The sequence below is a fragment of the Cervus canadensis genome, chromosome 17 (assembly GCF_019320065.1).
Source record: "Cervus canadensis isolate Bull #8, Minnesota chromosome 17, ASM1932006v1, whole genome shotgun sequence".
NCBI classification, from domain to species: Eukaryota; Metazoa; Chordata; class Mammalia; order Artiodactyla; family Cervidae; genus Cervus; species Cervus canadensis.
The window spans coordinates 19,441,964-19,465,728 of NC_057402.1; the positions used below are offsets into that span (position 1 = coordinate 19,441,964).

The window sequence follows — 23,765 nt, forward strand, 5'->3', positions numbered from 1 at the left end:
GATGTTGAAGAGTTAAAGATTTTACAGAAAGGGAACTTCTAGATGAGACTAAAGTCAAGTGCAGAGCTTTGAGGAGAGGGAGGTGAAACAAAAAAGGGGTGAAGGTCAGTGATGTCAACAGGTCATTAAACTCTGTATGGATGATTTTATTGGGAGACATTTCTCCATAGGGCTCTCACATTTCTGCACACATTATGAGCTATGAACTATTCTTTGTTCTAGACTATCTCTGGGTACTTTTATATCAACGACAGCCTTGGAAGACAGAGATGGTGTCTTCCTCTGGAGCAGAAAGCCAGCATGTTGATTTTCCACTATAAAAGATTAAGCTCAGAATTTCTTTCCTAAAATGCAGCCTAAAGCATGTTAGATATCATCTGGTTCTCTTCACTCTGGCGATTAAGAGAAATACTGATATTCTGGCTATTGCTATTACCGTGGGTAACAAACCATCCTCTGACAAAGTGATTTTGTGTCTTCTACCAGCAGCCATGAAACTGTGCCATGTTGTTAGCTTTCAGGTGGGGTAAAAACCTTTTTACCTTTTATATTCTTGGTATTTTTGACAAAGAGGATGGAGTGCTAACACACACATGGGTTTTTAGAAGAGGAAGGATAGTAGTGTATAACAAAATATGAGGGAGTCTATGGGAATTAGTAGCGAATACATTAATCAAATTGTATGGTCTAGGGAAAATAAATAATCCTCCAAAGCATTACTTATTTAGGGTGGGAAATGGGGCAGTAGGTTCAAATACAGGTGCTTAAATAGTGCCCATAGTTTTGCTGACTCTCATTTGAGTAGGATGACTTCCTCACCAATCAGCCTGAGTTCCACCTCATTTTAACAACTAGTGTCCAGAAAAAAAGTGTAAAGACTGTGCTATCAAGTTCATTCTGAAAATTCTGAGATTCAAGCAATATTTATTCACAGAAATAAAATTTTTTCTTTGCTATAAAAATTTTATCTGTTGGTCTAAATTCTACATCAAAGATTGTTATTTAAAAAGTGACCCCAATAACATCCAAGCCTCCATAGCTCCTTCTCTTCTTAGCTTTAGGTTCAGAAGACCTGTCTCTGCCATTTCACACTCAAGCAGGCTAACTATTCAAGGGGGGTTTTTCTAAGAGTTTATGAGCTAAGAGATGAATTGGAAAAAAAATTGTGAATTATATTCACTTTGAAAAACTCTTCGAAAGATAAATCATTGGCTTCAAAACATGCTGGATCTTGCTGAGATCCTAGATGAGGTTAATTGAAAATTGCAAGGACCCTGTGAAATATACAGTGTACTGACAAAGTTTATCTATTTACAAGCAAAAATTTAACCTTGAAAATGAGGCTAAAATGACTCACTGGTAACTTCATTGTTTAAATCCTAAGAAAAATTTTTAAGGCCAGTAGAGCAATAATTGCATATTCCTAAGGAAATGCTTTATTATTTTTGAAATATGTAATATGAAAAGCTCAGGTGGATCTGAAATCTATTCAAATAATCATAAAAAATATTAACATTACATTTGTCATTGAAAAGGAAAGTGATAGCTGTTAGATGGGCAAAAAAGAACAATTTAGAGATTAGATTATCTAAATTCTGTTCAATGGCAAGAAAAGATGATTCATCAAAGGAAAAAGCAGTGAATGTTGCCCTTTATTTGCCACTATCCACCAGTAGCAGCAAAATCTCTAGTGAAGGGTGACTATCAAGAATTCAATGAGACCATTTAAAATCTTGATCAGGAATTGTATGTTGCTATTTCAAGCATAAAACGTAATATCAAAAGCTGTATTCTTGGAAGCAAGGACAAGATTTTAATTAAAAATCTAAAAATATTTTACTTGGAGGTTTTATACAATGTAATATTTGACATCTTACCCATCATTTTGTATATTATTATTATATTAAGAAAGTTAAAAAACAACTTTTTGGCTATGCCCAAACAAATCTCTTTCAGTTTACCCCTTAAAAAAAGAAGAAAATAACTGGTGTCAAGATTGATTCTGGAGCCTTAGGGAACCTCAGTCTTTTATAGTAGGCAGTAAGCATGCCCTGTTACATCCTTGAAAAATGATCTGGGACAAAGAAGGTCGATGTTTCACTCTTAGTACATGCTGAAATACAAGAGACACATGGAAAACTGTCTTACAATTTCTACTCTCTACTCATTTTGACATCATTCTGGCTTCTGATGAGTAGTCCCATTAGTACACCACTCTGTCAGTCACTAAGGGGCCAAATCCATTCAATTTGTCTAACACAGCATATAACTGAAGCTATTATCAACAGAATTTCAAGCAGTATTGATTTTAATCATGCCATCCTCAGAATTCCAGACCCAGTCAGCTAAACAATTCTGATAAACCACCAGAGTTTACCTTAGTTAGCCAGGTAGCTTTCTCCCTCCTTAATTCTGTGTATTGACATTCCTGCTTGCCCCAAAGCATTAATCCATGTATAGCAAGATGTACTAGTGACTACAGAGACTCAGCCTTGGCCTACAAAGAAGAAACCAAAAGCAATTTTATCATTCAGAACAACCCAGGCCAGTGAGTTCAAGCTGGTCTGAATGTCCTCCAGGGCTGAAATGGTGTCATGGATCACTTCAGCTAATGCTAGAACAAATTTCCTATTGGTTTTTCTAACTGGATCAGTTAGAAGTTTCGGGGAAAACTGTCCACAGGGTGGACATAAATAATAAGTCATTTATTCCTCCCCAAAATGCCCTACAGAAACCAAGGTCTCTTAAAGAGAGACCTTCACAGTTGTCTGTGATACACAGGTATTGTCTTAAATACTTGCAGGTCTCTCATTAATACCCCTGAGAAGCAGGTCACTGTGTCTTAGGGACAGAAGCACCATCATGGATTTATTTTACCTGTCCTAGAACATCATATAATGTAATCAAACAGTGTGTACACCAGCTTCTTTCACTTAGCATGATGTGTGAGATTTATCTCTATTGTCACATTGAACAATAGTGTATTCCTTCTAATTACAAAGTAGCATACTGTTATGACTATACTTCAATTTGTCTAGTCTCTATTCATGAACATTTCTGGTTTTTCCAGTTTGGGCCCATTATGAATAAAGTTGCTATGAATATAAAGTCTTTTTGTGGACACAAATTTTTATGTCTTTTAGGTAAATACCTAGGATTAGGATTGCCAGGTCATAGGGTAGGTAAGTATTTAGACTGATGAGAAATTGTCAGACATTCTTTCGAAACAGTGGTACCATTTTCACGAACAATGTGTAAGAGTTGCAGTTACTCCACATCCTTGCCAGCATTTGTGACTGTCAGTCTTTTAAGTTTGTAGCCAATCGGGTAATTCTGCAGTAGCATCTCATTAGTATTTTTGCTGATTTATTTTAAAGTTTATTTCTTAAATGTTCAGTGAGTATAGTTTTTTCAAAAAACACAAGAGAATAGAAAACTAATGGAACAGCATTGCTTACATAAACCCCTTCCTCAAACAGCATAATCTCACATCATATTCAGAGAAGCAGGGTAATGGACATTTGAAGTCTGGTCAGAACAACATTCAAACCTCAGCTAGTGACCGAGTAACTTGAAGATCTTTAACATATTATAAAAACCCTCTGACTCTCAGTTTTCTGATAAAATTGTGTGTGTGTAGGGGAGGGGGGGTGGGGGGGTGGATTATCTAACAACTAGGTAAGACATTAAATATAAAATTATAGATAAGGTATATTATTTTGATATGAGACAGCCTGAGCCCATTTGCTGTGACCTTGTAAATTTCACTTAATTTTTCAAAATATGTTTCTTCATACAAGAAGAGAAAATAAGCTCATTCATACAGTACTTGGTATGGTCTTGGGAACATATAATAGTAGCCAAGATTTCTAGAAAATGTACTGCATACTACATACAGCAATTTACATGGATCATTTCATTCAAACCTCATAGTCCCATAAGCTTTTGAGGTAGGTACATTATTATCTCTATTTTGCAAGGGCTTTGAAAGCTCTCGTAACTTGTCTCAGCTTTCACAGCAAGTAGCCAGAATCTGGAGCCCATAAAAAACACTGCTTCTACCAAAAATAGAAAGAAAGAAGGCTAAATTTTATTCATTATTTGTTTTCTTAAATTGATAATCTCTATTTCCCTTCATTACTCAATTTTTTCCTTGCTAAAACAGTTTAGGAAGCATTAAGAGTATTAAATTTTGAATTCAAAGACTGGCTCCTTAAAGAAAAATCAAATCAAATGTTATATATTTACTATATATATGGAATTTTGTCTTTTCTGGCAACAATATAAAAGGTTGTAAATTGCTTTCTGTTGCCCCCTTGTGATCAATAGCACATATTTTTAAGATACTGGACTCAAATTATCATCAATCCTGTGTTAGACAAACCTAAGAATAGCTTTGACTTCAAAGACCCACCAACAAACACCAAAAACTGTAAATAAGATGAGCTGGTGAATCAAAAGGGTACAGAGCTTGCCACTCTTGACTGGTGGGCATCAATACAGTCTGAGGGGTGTTTACATAATTCAATGCACCTGCAAAGAACATAGTTAAAGAACTTCCTCCTTAACTGAGTTCTTCAGCCTTCCTCTTAGAAATACATACAACACAAATAGACCATCAGCTCCCATCCCATGTCCATCATCACTGGACAAGAAGATCATTTTTACCAGAAGCTACCATCCACTGTACAGTTCATCTAGGGGATTTCCAATTATATCCTATAAAATTAATCACCAAACAGCACTGAAGGAAGAGTGAAACAAAGGACAAAATGCATAATTTGCCACCGTTTAAAGTCATCCCATCCCTCCAGGAAAAAAAAAAAAAGTCAGTTCATTGCTTGTTCCGTAATCCGTCAGCAATGTCAGCAAGCCATTTAAGCTCAGTCATGCACAAGTGATTACAGAAACAGCCATACACAAAATAGGCTTTCATATTAAAAGGCTACTAAGAAGTTATGTCCCAGCTATCTTCCTGCTTTCTGAAAAGGAAAAATGGTCACATGAAACATCAATCAACAGCTTGAGCCAAATGAAAGAACTTGAAATAAACCATTATAAAGAAATGAATTGAACCAGCTGAAGATGAATAAGTAACTTATTTAAAGTTCCAAGGTCTTTACATATGAGAGCCCGATCATGGTGTGGCCAATGATATGAAAAGATTCACATACTGTACATTATCACAGAAATGAAGATGTCACTCCAAGGTTAACCCCGTTTGAATTTATTGATGACAGTCTTTAACGTACAAGGCTAAAGTGGCTTGAATATTTTAACTGAGTCAGGACCTTATAAATAAAGCGCACGTAATGAAACACTGAATAGGGAAAACCCATGAGACAAGAAGAGTAGCTGCCGACAAACTCATCTTGTCTTTTGTGTGGAAAAAAAATTCCACTATTCAAAGAACATTAGAAACATCTCTCACTGAATCGTAGTAAATGGTTTGGAAAACACTCATTCCCCCATGATTAAAGCTTCAGATCAAAGCATATACAAAAAGCCACTTGGGAAATATTTTTCAGCTCAGCCTCCTTGGGAGGCATCACAGGTGGTGTCCCCTAGGATGCCTTGTCTTCAAAGGTTCAATAGACTCGGGCTCTCAGATTAACAGGTAAGACCTGCTATGTTGCATTCAAAATGATTCTTATCATCTGATCCTGCAGTTCCATTCCTAAGGATATACCTCCTAAATAAACCATCTAAAACAAAACCAGCTTTATAAACAAAAATATTCATCATGCTTTCTAATTTTTAAAATAAAAGACCTCTACAACACAGGGAATATAGTCAATATTTTATAGTAACTATAAATGGAATACAACCTTTAAAATTGTGAATCATTATGTTGTATACCTGTAATATCTAATATCTAACACCTGTAATATCTAATATCGTACATGAACTGTTGTTGTTTAGTTGCTAAATCATGTCTGACTCTTTTGCAACCTCATGGACTGTAGACCATCAGGCTCCTCTGTCTATGGGGTTTCCCAGGCAAGAATACTGGAATGGGTTACCATTTCCTTCTCCAGGGGATTCTTCCAACCCAGGGGTCAAGTCTACATCTCCTGAATTGGTAGGTGGATTCTCTACCACTGAGCCACCAAGGAAGCCTCACACATAAACTATGGTTCAATAAAAAAATAATTTAAGAAAAAAAAATGATTCTTCTGTTTCCCACACTTCCCCTAGGAGCCTCCATCAGCTCTCCAGGACAGTGCTGCCATAATTCAAATGGTCCAAATTATATCAAAGAAAATTTTTAAAGGAATACTTTCCAATGCCAAATCAAAGTGTCAGTATCTGGGTTTAAGTGTGAAAGTCTTTTTTTTTCTTCCTTTTTTGGAAGTGTGCTACGATACAGATGTGTGTCGACATCTATGCCAGATAAATATGGCAGTTATTTATCAATGAGACATTTTCTGAAGAGTTGGACCATAAGCAATCTTCTATTGTTCAGAAACATCTCTAAATGCTGCTCCCAGTTTATATCAGGGACAGATGTCACACAGAAGCTATCTTAATGCAAGGATCAGTTAAGAAACTATCGCAGGAAGTGTAGAATACTCCTCATTGGCTTAGAGAAGATTCAGGCTGCTAAAAATGCCACTTGGCTGTGGACTCAGATAGGTTTAGAGTCTGCTAGCTGTATGACTGTGGCAAGTTACCTATTTTATACTTCAATTTCCTCATCTGTAAAAGGAAGATGAGTAAAAATACCAACTGCTTTGGTTAACGTGAAGATTAAATGAGATATCATAAAGCAATTAGAACAGTGGCTGACACATAGAATGCACTCACTAACTTTTAGCTACTGTTATTACCATAATCATCATTAGTGTCATTATTAACTGGGAAAGGAAAAGAGAACTTTTTTCATAAAAATTTTTTTTCGTAAAAATGAAATCTGCCAGTGAGATAGAGGCTTCTTAAAAGGATATGAGATTTATGCCAAAGATTCTTAAGGTCATTTCTTATCCTTTAAGGCAGATGAAAATCCTGAAAATCATATCCCTTCTACTACAATGTTTCTCAAACTTTAATGTTCAATAGAATCACCATGGGATTTGGTTAGAATGCAGGTTCTGATTCAGTAGGTTGGAAGGGGCCTAAGACTCTATATTTCTAATACAGAATTTGGTGATGTCTACACTGTTGGACCACACTTATAGCAGGGTTCTATAAGGCAAGATCTCTCTCCTTTGAGTATCATTACACGTCTAACAAGGGATTAGACTAGAATCCAGGTCTTCTGTCCTTAGACTGGCAGTACCTCACTGTGTAGCTCAGTAGACCAAGATTTCTGCTATTTTCTCATAGGTCCTCTCCACATGCCATGTTTTGATGGAGAACTACTCAAAATTTTTCATCTCCCCTGTCCCGTTAAAAATGTGCCCTGAAGTTTTCAAGTTTAAATGCTGTACTACACTCCCTCATAAAGGAACTATTTTCCAAAATAATTGATGGCACAGAAAGTAGCCTGCTCTCAGAGCAACAAAATTGGATTTGGGGGTTTCCAGTTAGATGGTGCAGCTATTATTAGTCTCCTTACCTACTGCTCTAAATCTGAATACAAGTAATTAATGTGCCAGCTTTCTCTTGAACTATTTTACCAAAAAATAGAAAACAGCTCTTTTCAAAGTAACAACAAAGTATGCATAATGGTATGTGATATGTGATATGTGAAGTCAAGTGGACCTTAAGAAGCATCACTTCGAACAAAGCTAGTGGAAGTGATGGAATTCCAGTTGAGCTATTTCAAATCCTAAAAGATGATGCTGTGAAAATCCTGCCCTCAATATGCCAGCAAATTTGGAAAACTCAGCAGTGGCCACAGGACTAGAAAAGGTCAGTTTCCATTCCAATCCCAAAGGCAATGACAAAGAATGCTCAAACTACCACACAATTGAACTCATCTCACACTCTAGCAAAATAATGCTCAAAATTCTCCAAGCCAGGTTTCAACAGTATGTGAACCATGAACTTCCAGATGTTCAAGCTGGATTTAGAAAAGGCAGAGGAACCAGACATCAAATTGCCAACATCTAGTGGATCATCAAAAAGGCAAGAGAGTTCCAGAAAAAACATCTACTTCTGCTTTATCGACTATGCCAAAGCACAACCACAACAAACTGTGGAAAGTTCTTAAAGAGGAGTACCAGACCACCTTACCTGCCTGCTGAGAAATCTATATACAGGTAAAGAAACAAGAGTTAGAACTGGACATGGAACAACAGACTGGTTCCAAATCAGGAAAGGAGTACATCAAGGCTGTATACTGTCACCCTGCTTATTTAACTTTTTTTTTTTCATTTATTTTTATTAGTTGGAGGCTAATTAGTTTACAATATTGTAGTGGTTTTTGTCATACATTGACATGAATCAGCCATGGATTTACATGTATTCCCCATCCTGATCCTCCTTATATGCAGAGTACATCATAAGAAATGCTGGACTGGATGAAGTACAAGCTTGAATCAAGATGCCCGGGAGAAATATCAATAATCTCAGATATGCAAATAACACCACCCTTATGGCAGAAAATGAAGAAGAACTAAAGAGCCTCTTGATGAAAGTGAAAGAGGAGAGTGAAAAAGTTGGCTTAAGCTCAACATTCAGAAAAACTAAGATCATGGCATCCAGTCCCATCACTTCATGGCAAATAGATGGGGAAACAGTGGAAACAGTGACAGACTATTTTGGGGGCTCCAAAATCACTGCAGATGGTGGCTGCAGCCATGAAATTAAAAGATGCTTTCTCTTTGGAAGAAAAGCTATGACCAACCTAGACAGCATATTAAAAAGCAGAGACATTATTTTGCCGACAAAGGTCTGTCTAGTGAAAGCTATCGTTTTTCTAGTAGTCATGTATGGATGTGAGAGTTGAACTATAAAGAAAGCTGAGCGCCAAAGAACTGATGTTTTTGAACTGTGGGGTTGGAGAAGACTGTTGAGAGTTCCTTGCACTGCAAGGAGATCCAACCAGTCCATCCTAAAGGAAATCAATCCTGAATATTCATTGGAAGGACTGATGCTGAAGCTGAAACTCCAATACTTTGGCCACTTGATGCAAAGAACTGACTTGTTTAAAAAGACCCTGATGCTGAGAAAGATTGAAGGCAGGAGGAAAAGGAGACAACAATGGATGAGATGGTTGGATGGCATCCCTGACCTGATGGACATGGGTTTGCGTAAGCTCTGGGAGTTGGTGATGGACAGGGAAGCCCAGCGTGCTGCAGTCCATGGAGTCGCAAAGAGCTGGACACGACTGAGCAACTGAACTGAACTGAACTGATAGTGGTGTAAGCTATTACTGACCAGTCTAATGTACAAAAAAAAAGCAGGTAATTTACTGAGAAACAGTATAACTTAGGGATGAAAAGTATGAACTCTAGAGTAAGGCCACCTGGATTCAAAATTTTTAGCTATACAACTGTCCCTGTCCATTTCAAGATGCTATCAAAAAAATACCACAAGCTGTGTAGCTTATAAACAACAGAAATTTCTCATAGCTCTAGAGGCTTGAAGTCAAAGATTAGGGTGCCAGAATGGTCAGATGAGGGCCCTATTCTTTGTTGCAGACACCTTCTTGTATCCACACAAGGTGGAAGGGGCCAGGGAGTTCAATGTCACCTCTCCTATAAGAGCATTTATACCACTCATTATTACTTAATTATCTAATCACTCTTATTACATAATCACTCTTATTACCTAATCACCTCCCAAAATCCCCACCTACTAATATCACCTTTGAGGGCTAGGATTTCAACATAAGGATTTTGGGGAACATAAACAACCAGACCATACATAGCAACTACCTATCATAAATATGACACTGACCAAGCTACTTCACTATTCTATGCCTCAGTTTTCCTATCTGTAAGCTGAGGATAATAATAGTACCTGTTAAAGTGGTTATAACTATTAAATCAATTTTATGTTAATTTATATATTTATAGATTATATATATATAATTACATCAGTTCAGTTCAGTCGCTCAGTTGCGTCTGACTCATTGCAACCCCATGAATCACAGCATGCCAGGCCTCCCTGTCCATCACCAACTCCCAGAATTTATTCAAACTCATGTCCATCAAGTCAGTGATGCCATCAACATATATTATATTAAATCAATTAAATACATATATATATATGTATGAAGTACACAGTCCACTACCCAATTAATTGTTACATGTTAAATGTGTTAATCAAGTAACTATTTTAACTATGATGGTGTTTTAGAAAATAGCACACACTTAATGAAGTTTTCAATAGAACATACACCTACACCAGTTAATAGGATCTTACTCATTGCAAACTCTACAGTTTTCCACATTGAGACTTTTCTTTCGGCTTTTTCCAGTATCTCAGGAGCTTGCTTTCTTGTATTTACCCTAGCTTTCAGATTTCTGAGTTAAAATGCTCTTAAATTTAAAATTCCAACTCATATGATCTCAGCAGGACAAAGATTTTGTTAAACAGAAGGCAGAGAAGTTACTCACTATTTCAGGTCCCTAATAACACTGAATGCAGTCGTGGGCTTCAGCTGTGCTTTGTGAACAAGCATTTCAGAGTTCAACAAAGTAGAATGAATCATCTTATAAGTGTAAAAGTTCTTCAAAAATTTCACCAAATTGGAGCTCCACAGAAAGAAACATGTAATAGGGGTCTCTCTACACTTCAACATAGAAATGGGGAAAAGATGAGAAAGAAAAAGACTATATTTTGAGGTATTATCAAATTATAGTTACATTTAAAATAAAGCTGTAGCACAGGGATCCCAGTCTGGCGCTCGGTGATGACCTGGAGGGATGGGATGGGGACAGGGGAAGGACGTTAAGGAGGGAGAGGGGAGGTGTATGTATAATTATTGCTGATCCACATTATTATATGGCAAAAACCAACACAACATGGAAAAAAAACTTTTAATGTAAATAAAATGAATGCAAAAAATAAATTAAAAAATAAGAAAAAAAAGAGAAAAAATGTATATTAAAAGAAACTCAAAAACATGTTAATAACAATGTATAGTCCCTATTTGGAGGTCAGTTTGAACAGATCAATTATTTTTAAAATGTATGAGATAATCACAAAATATGAACAGGATATTTGATGGCATTAAAGAATTACTGTCATTTATTTTTAAGGGTGATGATGGTACTGGGGTTGTATTTTTAAAATATTCCTCATATCTCTTCTAGTTTAGAGATACTACATTATACAGAGTGAAGTAAGCCAGAAAGATAAACACCAATACAGTATACTAACACATATATATGGAATTTAGAAAGATAGTAACGATAACCCTGTATGCAAAACAGAAAAAGAGACACAGAAGTACAGAACAGACTTTTGGACTCTGTGGGAGAAGGCGAGGGTGGGATGTTTCGAGAGAACAGCATCGAAACATGTATATTATCAATGATGAAACAGATCACCAGCCCAGGTTGGATGCATGAGACAAGTGCTCGGGGCTGGTGCACTGGGAAGACCCAGAGGGATGGGGTGGGGAGGGAGGTGGGAGGGGGGATCGGGATGGGGAATACATGTAAATCCATGGCTGATTCATGTCAATGTATGGCAAAAACCACTACAATTTTGTAAAGTAATTAGCCTCCAACTATAATAAAAATAAATGGAAAAAAAAATAGAGATACTACAAAATTTTTTATGGATGATATAATAGATTGTTTCCCAGTTGGAGGAAAGGGAGAAAATGATTAGGGGTATAGACTGGCCATGATCACTGTTAAAGCTGGGCAGTGGGTACATGGGAGTTCACTATAGTGTTTTATTTTTGTATACTTTGAAATTTTTCCTAATAAAAGTTCTGTTTCAGAAAAAATAAAATAAGGCCACTTTTTCAACATATACAATCAAACAAAAATAAAGCATGTAAATATAACAACACCCTGGTGTACATGTATAGAGATTTTATAGGTGAAATTTTCTCATATAAAATAGTACAGAGACAGAATAGAATAAATTCACTTTAGACAGAATACAATCAATACAACAGTAGTTACACAGTACTAACAATTTTGAATTGTCTCACAAAATTTGTGCCTATATAGATCAGTCATATTATCCTCAGGATTTTGTACATTAGTGTCTTTCACAGAATAATGTGATATTTTATATCTTACTCATTGGGTCTATGAAATACACCTAGGATCTCTTTATGGCTAAAGATCTATCTTTAATTTAAATTCATATATCAAATATCACCATATGTTATTTCAGTGTTCTGCCATCCTATATTCATTGGTCAAGCTTACAAAGATATCAAATGTGCAAATGTTTTGATATAACCATCTGTAAACAGGGAGTAGTTCTTGGGGCAGCACCTGCTAATTTGCTAAATTAAAACCCTGTTTGCATTCCTAGGTGGCTCATTCTCTCCAGCCACTAATATTTTACTACACACATTTTCTCTTTGTGTCCCCCACCCCCATGAAAGGAGCTACTACTACTACTACAACTACTTTACTACTTATGAGGCATTTTCATTTACCAGGCACTGAACAAAGGCTTGGTGTGCATCGCTTCACTGACTGGAATGACAATTCACACTATTTGCCTAAGGATTACATCATCAGTAAGGACTAAGGCTGAAATTTGAAATTAAGTGATTTCAAATGCCATAGTTTTAACTATAATATATAGTAAGACAATATTTCCAAAATATCTACCAAAAAAGTCTGCCTAGTTTTGTATGTTTAAAACTAAGCCAATAGGTAACATATTTATAGAATTTTAGAGTTTAGGATCAGTCTAAAGAAAATTTATGTTTCTTGTTCCCCCAAGAAATTTCAATAAAATAATACTATTTATTCAACTTGAATGTATGAAATTAATATCCTCTACACAGCTATCTTGAATATCATTATCTGTTTTGGAACTTCATGTAATGAAATTATAACATGTCATGAAGGGTTACACATATAAATAAAAGGAAAAAGAAACTTAGACTAAAATAAAATTTGGATTAAACACTGGGCTTTATATAAGATTTATAATACTACTGATTAAAGAAAGAACCAAATTTCAGTATATTTTTTCATTGTTCTCTTTCTTGCTCTTAGTATTTCTTGTATTCTACAGCAGTTAATTCTAAACATTCACCACAAGCCCTATTTAAATATCATAGGAAAGCTACAAACCCTGTCTTTCGAAACACACAGCAACATATTACATATAAATATTTACCACAATGTTTCGCATAATTTTAAGGAGAGTTGATAAGAATCCCTTTTCTAGATCATTTCCAATGAGTTTGTAGTGAGATAAAGCGGTAGTATCTATGTTTATTCTGTATTCCAGTTGTCCATCTAGAAGAAAAATGACACCTGGCTCTAGAACTTAACATAAGCTGTTTGTTATATGAAAAATACCTAACTTGCAGGCATGAAGTACAAGATTAAAGTCTTATCAACAAGATTACTTCAGCCAAGCAAGTGTCAAGTAAGCTAAACCACCATGTTAGCTCTCAGAAAGCAAGCAAAGCTTTGTTATCTATATCCAAAGGACATGTTGTCAATCTATGACTCCAGAACTGGGCATATACAAGAGTTAATATCAAACAAAAATGCCCTTATTTGCCCAGGGGAAAGAGATAAGGATGGAGTAGGAAAGATCCTCCTGCACACATTTTTTAAACTGCTACATCTGCATATCTGCAAAAGAGCCTCCATCCCTAACACCAGCGATTTTCAGAATTTCAATAGAGATACCTAAATAACCCTAGCTAAGATTCATTGTGTTTATGTGGAAACAGATATTCAAAGGTTTAACCCAAGATCACAACTAATTTCATAGAACTCAAATGTTGGCCTACTCTCCATAGTCTCTGTGGCTTCACACAGCTTCAACAGTTGCTTATGCCAAAGCTACAGTTATAATTACAGAAAATGTTAAAGAGGACCACTGGAACAGATGCGTTTAATCCTTTTACCTCTCACGCCTAAATTCACATTCTTTCCAGTTCTCTCAGTTATTTTCCATTAGTTTAATTCACCGAAAGGAGATTTGGGACGAAGAAACGATTAAACTAATCCAGGTTAAAAGAAGGTGATTTAATTATGAGTCATAGAGCCTCATTCACATTGAGAAAATATGAAAGTAGGTGAACATTTGGATAATTTTAAAACAATTATATACTTAGAGCATATAATGTAAAGTTGATTATCTGAATAATGGCCATTCGACAGTGAGCAAATTATTAGATTATACATATGCTTAAATTTCTTTTTCTAACCTGAAGTTCTGTTTAACTATCTCCATTGATTAATACCATCCCATAAGTGGGGCATTAAAAAACCTATTTTCAGAGGAAGCATGAAAGGGGAGGGAAGCAGTCCACTGGAAAGTAAATACTAGAGTAATTTTTCATGTTGAAAGAGTGTTCTAATGTACCAACAGAGACCTAGGAGCAATAACCATCAGTTAATAAACAATTAAGCTTAAAGATAACCATCAGCACAAATAAAAATATACCCAATTATGATAACAGACTTTAGCATAGAGAGGTTTATAAATTATTAGTCAATCCCAGGAAAAAACATACTATTATGACCATTACTTATGAACATAGATGCATTAAAAATCTATAGCCCTACACTTTCACCAGTATTTGCAAAACATGTTATTGTTGGTGAAACTATGTTGTATCTGAGACTGCCAAATTCACATCATTGCTAACTGCCAAATGTCTGTTATTGACCTGAAACTTGCTTGCAAATTGCTTTTATATCACATCGCTTAAAGCTTCAGTCTCTCCAAACAATCTCATATCATCCTCACTACTCATTAAGATTCCATGACTTTTACTTCCTCAGATTCATCCTACTCTCCCTAATCTTCTCACCTTTTCTCAAATCTTTCCTTGGCTTCCTATTACCCAGTTAATACTTGACATTGATATGATATAGTTTTCTCTATTAATTAGCTTTCTCAATATGACATTGTGATATGAGTGCTCACCTTATTTTTCAAATATTGTCAGAAGAGCATGTAGTGAGAAATTAAGGGCCCATCAATGCTTCACAAAACTGATTATACTGATATGAGGAAGTTCACAAAATTTTGCAAGTTTAGAGGTACTGCATTTGGGGGCAATTTCATATGGTGACTTTGACAGAAGATTTGTGTAGTACAGATTCTACTGATCTACAAGGAAAACAGACATATTAACCAAATTGAAACTGGGGCCAGATGTGTACAACTCAATGTATTATCAACTAAATCAGTTCACCTGGACGAAGTGGAAAGACACCTGTGAACTGGTGTACATATACCTCCTGTCCCAGAGCAGACGTGTGTAATATCTTACTAGGGACTAAATCATTCTTCTGCAATACCCAAACCTCACTCACTTAAAAAGCAATAATCACAATTAGTGTATTGTGGGAATGTAACATCTAGTTTATTCTCTTCCAGAATCACCTTTGTTCAAGGTGAAATTCTGAAAGCTGGTCGCCCAAGTTCATACAGGATGACACTGCATGTTTCCATGCCATCCGCCCACTGGGCGTTCCTATCCATGTTTTAGCTTCGTGGTGAAATATGCCATGAAGAGGAGATCAGAAGCAAAGATAAGGGGATTCAGACAGGTGCTGAATGCCAACAAAGCAATGCTACAGGATTCACTGCACATTTAGAGCTGCTTGGACAGGATGAGACTCCTTGGAATGCCAGGGCCTTCTGACAACAGCGAGAGCCAGAGAGCCATGCCTCCTGCAGACAGAACTGTGAGATCTCCCCATGTATGAGATTACAGAGAACCTGGAACTTCAGACTAGAGCTGGAGCTCTAAAGATAGAGGTAACAGTCCTGCCAGAAATGACTAGTTATCAACCTACAGTCATCACCAGAAGTGCACTGATGGAAATTCTGCCCATATGGGGTGAAAACAAAACTAAAAATGTTGAAACTCTACAGAGTAAAACCAAGAAGTGGGGAATAAAATCTAGCATTCACAGTAGAAACCTGCTTCCCTAAGGCAAGGTATGGGGCCTTTACCTGTCTGCAAGGGTAACAGCATCAGATCCCAAATGGCCTAGAACTTGAGGCTCAGAGAAGTGATCTCAAGAGCAGAACTAAGAATTATCGCTTTTCTGAAAAAGATGGAGAGATGAGACACAGCTAACACTAGAATGCATGCTAATCCTGGCTGTGAAGAGCCTTAGATGTGCTGAGTGCTCTCAGGGGATGGTTTGCACAGGCCGTAGGTCCAATAGGAAAGAGGGGGGAGCTCAGAGAGGATGAAGGAAATGGAGAACGGGGGATGGATGTCACGAGGGTGAACTGTGAGTGCTCTAAGCTAAGCTAAGCTAAGTCACTTCAGTCGTGTCCGACTCTGTGTGACCCCATAGACGTCAGCCCACCAGTCTCCCCCGTTCCTGGGATTCTCCAGGCAAGAACACTGGAGTGGGTTGCCATTTCCTTCTCCAATGCATGAAAGAGAAAAGTGAAAGTGAAGTCACTCAGTCATGTCTGATTCTTAGTGACTCCATGGACCGCAGTCTACCAGGCTCCTCCATCCATGGGATTTTCCAGGCAAGAGTACTGGAGTGGGGTGCCATTGCCTTCTCCGTATGAGTGCTCTAATGCACCCTAATTTGCATGAATATAAATATTTCTGCTTTCACATTATTTCTATTGCCCAAGTGATTCCTTCTACTCTCACAGTTTTGACTACCCACTACAGCATGCTGAAGACCCCCAGTTCTATAGGTTCTGTGTCTGATTTTCTAACTTGCTTATCCAAATGTCTAAGATTTCCAGCCAGATTTCTCTGTCATATCAGACTTAGTATTTCTGTTACTGATCTCATTTCATCCCTTTCATCCCCACCAATGTCTAAATTCTCCTAATGTCAATTTGGATCCTCCAAGAAGCAGATGCCACATTGGGATTCGAGATGAAAGAGCTTTATCAGGAGACACACCTATGATGGATGGAGAGTGCTAGAGTTGGTGGGAAGACCCCCAGATTATGGTGCAGGTCTGATACGGTGAAAGAGTGGAGGAAGAATTGAGTAGGAAGAACCTCATACCACAGAGCAGTTCTGAAAGTACTGGCCAGGCCAATGGATCGTCCTTGAGCAGAAATTACCTGTGGAAATGTCTTATACTAGACAGGAATGGTCCAGCTCTGAAGCTACTACAGTGAGTAGGCAATAGCTGATGGCTCAGGAATCCTTTGCCATGGCAGAGCCAAAGACGCTATGGTTGGAGGTATCGGTCACTACATATCCTGTAACAGGTACTCCTGAGGGACATCTGTGTAACTCATCTCCACTACACACAAATTGTTCCTTATTTTCTCTCAGTTTATAGTCCGACCATCCCTCCAATTGATCTAAATTAGGAACATTCTCAACTCCTTTCTCTCCTATCTCCCAAAACCATTAAATTTGTTTTCTAAGCATTTCTCAGATCCATCATCAGATGTTTTCTAAGCGTTTCATCAGATCCATCTTCTCTATCCCCTGTTCCAGTTGGCCCTGGTCCAACTGGACCCTCTCTACTACTGGCCTACACCACTGCAGTAGATTCTATCTCCCTTACTCATTTCATCCCTCTCAAATCCACCCTACACATCAGTCTGCCAGAGAGACCCATAAACTTCAAGTATAACACTTCCATACCTCCCCATTTCCACCAAAAATATTCATGCACAAGCTTACCAGGATGCATAAGATCTTCAAAGCATATGACCCCTGCCTCTCTCTCCAACATTATCTCCATCTCTTACTCTAGGATTCAAAAACAGTAAAAGCTGTTTTGCATCCCCATGCCTTAACTCTCACGTTCCTTTCTGCAAGTATACCTTTCTTATCTTTCCAAGACTGGTTCGCTCCTAGGAATGTTAATTCTTTAAGGTTCAGTTCAAACATTATCTAATCTAGGAAACCTTCCCTGACTACACCTAGATTCACATAAAACCCACGTGCTTTTCAGGTTACCTTATAAATATTTGTATCTCAATCCTCTAAAAGACTGACTTTCTCACTAGTTATCTATTTTAGTCATAGATACATAGTATCGATAGAAACTAGCACAACATTGTAAAGCAACCATACTCCAATAAAAATTTAAAAATTTTAAAAGACTCAGTTTCTTCCATTTGCACAAAAAATTCAAGGCTTCTTATTCATCTGTGTGCTCTTCACACTTAGAAAAATACCTGATATTCAATAAAAATGGTTAAACAATGTATGGGGAGGAAAGAAACTCCACCCAAAATTACTGAACACCACATCTGTGTTGAGTACTATCAATTTTTACCTCCTTTAGTTATTTCAACAACCCTATAAAGTCAGGTATTTCATCTCCACTAGAAAACAGAGGCTCAGTGACATCAGAAATAAAGTTCTGAGATTTAAACCCAATCAATGGATTCCAAAGGCTTTGCCATGCTTCCCAATATCATATTCCAATTTAATCCCAATGAGTAAATTCCATTTAATTATACTCAAAGATACAATGTTCCAGGCTGGAGAAAATGAGGACTTGAGAATTAGTCAAATGTGAACTTGCCACTTACTAGCAGTGGGCATTGGGAAAGTTAGGTAAACTTTATAATGTTCAGTTGTTTTTATTTTAAAAAATTGGTATACCAGTACCCACTTTGCATGGATCTGTGTAAGGACTAAAGAGAACAGATACATATCATCAGCATGATGCCTAGAAAAGATTAAGCATTTAACAGTAACCAATGGTAGAATGGATTATTTCATCCAGACACAACAGCGTTACTAACAATCATAGAAATGCCCCCCTTCCACATTATATTTCTTTTCTGTACCACCCTCAGAGGTGAGGGAACAGACTATGAGCAGTGAGTCAACAGAAAGGAGGAAAAAATGTAAAAACAAGGGCTTTTGTAACCATCAATGGGGTAATTAAATCTTTGAAAATAAAAACATAGCTAAAAACAATTGTCTGAAGATATATTCCTCTGTAGTAGAGCACATGTACTAGACCACTCAGACAATTAAACACCATTTCTCTTCTGCGAGCCTCTCCTGAGGGAAGAATATCTTTTGATAAAGAAAGGGACCTACCTAGAAGAAATTATTTGACATTTGGAAGGACAAACACGCTGCAATATGGAAGAATCCTATCGAGTGTTTTGATTTGCATCATAAACTAATCATTTCAACTGGATTATCTGCATATTTTCTGAAAGTATCTGAAAGGGAAATATCTTGTTTTACTGTGCTCTCATTTCTTGCAGCAGACAGTTGCACTGTGAAAATGTGTAGCCTTTTAGCAATTCACAAGGGTGGCTGATGTACTCAGAATTCTTGCTGTACCCCATTTGTTTTTTCATTACCCTGTTCACTGGTTCTGTTGGACAAAATTTGAAGCCAACTTATACTTCATTTTAATCCAAATCTTGGCACCTTCAAAATTTTACCAGATCTTTCAAAGCAATTTAAAAGCAATTTGAGGGCAAGTCTATACTGAAAGAGCAGGTCTGGACCTGCCCAATAATTCAGTGATTGCTCAACAATGGAAAAGCAGGCTGAGGATGCAGACAATTTGTGTGGGTGCAGGAGTATTTGTAATGCTCTGTTGTGTGACAGAAATAAAGTTGAAATCTGCTTCTTTCTGTGAACCCTTTAACTATCCTTTTCTTAATAAAATTGAAATGTTACTTTATATTTTTACTGAAGTATAGTTGACTTACAATACTGTGATAGTTTCAGGTGTACAACATAGTGATTCAGTATTTTGCAGATATTCCATTAAAGATTATTACTAGATAATGGGTACCATTCCTCGTGCTATGTAAAGTATAACTTTGTTGCTTTCCTATTTTATATATTTAGTAATTTGTATAGGATAATACCAAACCCCTCATTCGTCCCACCCCCTTTTCCTCTCTCCTTTGATAACTACAAGCTTGTTTTCTATATCTGTGAGTCTGTTTCTGTTTTACATACACATTCATTTGTATTACATTTTAGAGTTGTATATAAGTGATATCAATATAGTATTTGTTTTTATTTCACTCAGCATAGTATTCCCTATGTTCATCCATTTTGCTATAAATGGTAATATTTCCTTCTTTTTGTGGCTAAGTTACAGTTCATCATATACACTTGTACACTGTTGGTGGGGGTGTAGATTAGTGTAGGCAGTATGGAAAACAATAGAGAAATTCCCAAAAAATCCAAAAATAGAGCTATGATGTGATCCAGCAGTTCCATTCCAGGGTACCTATCCAGGAGGAAAAAAAAATAAAACACTATTGCTAAAGATGCATGCACCTGTAAATAGCAACACTATTTACAGTGGCCAGGACATGGAAGCAACCCAAGTTATCTTATCTTAGTTAAAGCTTAAGAAGAAACCTGAGGATGGCTCAGCAACTGTGCTTTTCCTGATCATGATCATAAAATTATCTATCCTGAAGCCTTACTGGAAGTATTAAGAAACAAATTATTCTAAGAAGTTTCTGGGAGTTTAGCTTTCTGCCCCTGGACACTGCCGAGAAAGCAAAGCATCGTTGAAGACTTCCCCACCTCCACTGCCCTCATGTCTAAATCAGAGTCTCCCCAAGAGCCCAAACAGCTGCTGAAGCTCTTCATCGGAGGATTGAGCTTTGAAACAACCGATGAGAGTCTGAGCAGCCATTTTGAGCAATGGGGAACGCTCACAGACTGTGTGGTAATGAGGGATCCAAACACCAAGCGCTCCAGGGGCTTCGGGTTTGTCACATAGGCCACAGTGGAGGAGGTGGATGCGGCCGTGAATGCAAGGCCACACAAGGTGGACGGGAGATGTGGAACCAAAGAGGGCCTTCTCAAGAGAAGATTCTCAAAGACCTGGTGCTCACTTAACTGTGAAAAAGATTTTTGTTGGTGGCATTAAAGAAGACACTGAAGAACATCACCTGAGAGATTATTTTGAACAGTATGGGAAAACTGAAGTAATTGAAATCATGACTGACCAAGGCAGTGGCAAAAAGAGAGGCTTTGCTTTTGTAACCGTTGATGACCATGACTCTGTAGACAAGATTGTCGTTCAGAAATACCACACTGTGAATGGCCACAACTGTGAAGTGAGAAAAGCCCTGTCTAAGCAAGAGATGGCTAGTGCTTCATCCAGCCAGAGAGGTCAAAGTGGTTCTGGAAACTTTGGTGGCGGCTGTGGAGGTGGTTTCGGTGGGAATGACAACTTTGGTCGTGGAGGAAACTTCAGTGGTCGAGGTGGCTTTGGTGGCAGCCGTGGTGGTGGCGGATATGGTGGCAGTGGGGATGGATATAAAGGATTTGGTAATGACAGAAGCAATTTTGGAGGTGGCAGAAGCTACAATGATTTTGGCAATTAGAACAATCAATCTTCAAATTTTGGACCCATGAAAGGAGGAAACTTTGGAGGCAGAAGTTCTGGCCCCTATGGTTGTGGAGGCCAATACTTTGCCAAACCACGAAACCAAGGTGACTACGGTGGTTCCAGCAGCAGCAGTAGCTATGGTAGTGGCAGAAGGTTTTAATTACTGCCAGGAAACAAAACTTAGCGGGAGAGGAGAGCCAGAGAAGTGACAGGGAAGCTAACAGATTTGTGAACTCAGCCAAGCACAGTGGTGGCAGGGCCTAGCTGCTACAAAGAAGACATGTTTTAGACAATGCTCATGTGTATGGGCAAAAAACTCGAGGACTGTACTTGTGACTAATTGTATAACAGGTTATTTTAGTTTCTGTTCTGTGGAAAGTGTAAAGCATTCCAACAAAGGGTTTTAATGTAGATTTTTTTTTTTTTTGCACCCATGCTGTTGATTGCTAAATGTAATAGTCTGATCATGATGCTGAATAAATGTCTTTCTTTCTTTTTTTTTAATGTGCTGTGTAAAGTTAGTCTACTCTGAAGCCATTTTGGTAAACTACTCCAACAGTGTGAAGTTAGAATTCCTTCAGGGTCATGCCAGGTTCCATTTGAAATTTATTTACAACCTGCTTGGTGGAGAAGCTGTTGTCTTCAGAACCGTTTCTGGATGTTTGTAGAAAATAACAGTGAGTTTCAATTTAAATACCTCATTCCATGTAAAGAAATTTTAATCATTTGCATATGTTCTTGGATTGCAGTGATGGCATGGTCTCTAGGGTTCACTCTGGGCTGATTTGACACTATAAAGACAGAGGTTGTCATTGGTAGAGGAGGGTCAAAATGACATGACTAAAATATGGTTGACCATTTAAGAGTTGGACAGTATGGCACTGGCACAAAAATAGAAATACAGATCAATGGAACAGGATAGAAACCTAGAAATAAACCCATAAACCTATGGTCAATTAATCTATGACAAAGGAGGCAAGACTATACAATGTTGGAAAGACAATCTTTTCAACAAATGCTGCTGGGAAAAATAGACAGCTACACATAAAAAAGTGAAATTAGATCATTCTTTAACACCGTACACAAAAATAAGGTAAAAATGAATTAAAGGCCTAAATGTGAGACCGGACACTATAAAACTCCTAGAGGAAATCATAGGCAGAGCACTCTCTACATAAATCACAGCAATTTCTTTCTTGATCCATTTCCCAGAATAATTGAAATAAAAGCAAAAATAAACAAATGGGACCTGCTTAAACCCAAAAGTGTCTGCTCATCAAAGGAAATAATAAACAAAATGAAAAGGCAACCCACAGATTGGGAGAAAATATTTGCAAATGATGTGACTGACAAAGAGTTAGTCTTCAAATTTTACAAACAGCTCATGATGCTTAACAGCATCAAAACAAACAACCCAATCAAAAAATGGGCAGAAGACCTAAATAGGATTTTTTCCAAGAAGTCATACAGATTGGCAAGAGGCACATGAAAAGATGATCAATATCGCTAATTATTAGAGAAATGCAAATCAAAGCTACAATGAGATATCATCTCACAGCAGCCAGAAAGGCTATCCTCAAAAAATCCACAAACTATAGATGCTGGAGACGGTATGGAGAGAAGGGAACCCTCCAAATTGTATGAGGGAATGTAGATACGTACAGCCACTATGGAAAACAGTATGGAGGTTCCTTCAAAAACTAAAAATAAAGCTAGCATGTGACCCTGCTATCCCACTTCTGGGCATACATCTGGAGAAAAACATGATCCAAAGGACACACGCACTGCAAAATTCATTGCAGCACTGTATAGAACAGCCAGGACATGGATGCAACCTCAATGTCCATTGACAGAGGAATGGATGAAGAAGATGTCGTACATAGACACAATGAGATGCTACTCAGCCTAAAAGAGAGTGAAATAATGCTATTTGCAGCAACATGAATGGAACTAGAGATTGTCATACTGCGTGAAGTCAGTCAGACAGGAAAAATATATGTCATCCCTTATATGTGGAATCTAAAAAGAAATCATACAAGTGAACTTATTTACAAAACAGAGAGACTCATAGACTTAGAGAACAAACTTATGGTTGCCAGGGGAATACTAGAGGGAAGGAATATTTAGTGAGTTTGGGATGGACATGTATATGCTGCTGTATTTAAAATAGATAACTAGCAAGGATGTGGCAGCCGGGATGGGAAGGGAGTTTAGGGAACAATGAAAACACCTATGGGCTTCCCCGGCGGTGCTAGTGGTAAAGAACCTGCCTACCAATGCAGGAGACAAGAGAGATGTGGGTTTGATCCCTGGGCCGGCCGAGGATCCCTTGGAAGAGGGAATGCAACCCACTCCAGCATTCTTGCCTGGAAAATCCCATATGAATATATATGACTGAATCTCTTCGCT

At 37.5% G+C, this 23,765-nt stretch overlaps 1 pseudogene; it reads left to right on the forward strand.

Annotated features, from left to right (window-relative positions):
- The first annotated feature begins 20,555 nt into the window (after positions 1-20,555).
- LOC122455203 lies at positions 20,556-21,516 on the forward strand (annotated as a pseudogene).
- Positions 21,517-23,765: the final 2,249 nt, after the last annotated feature.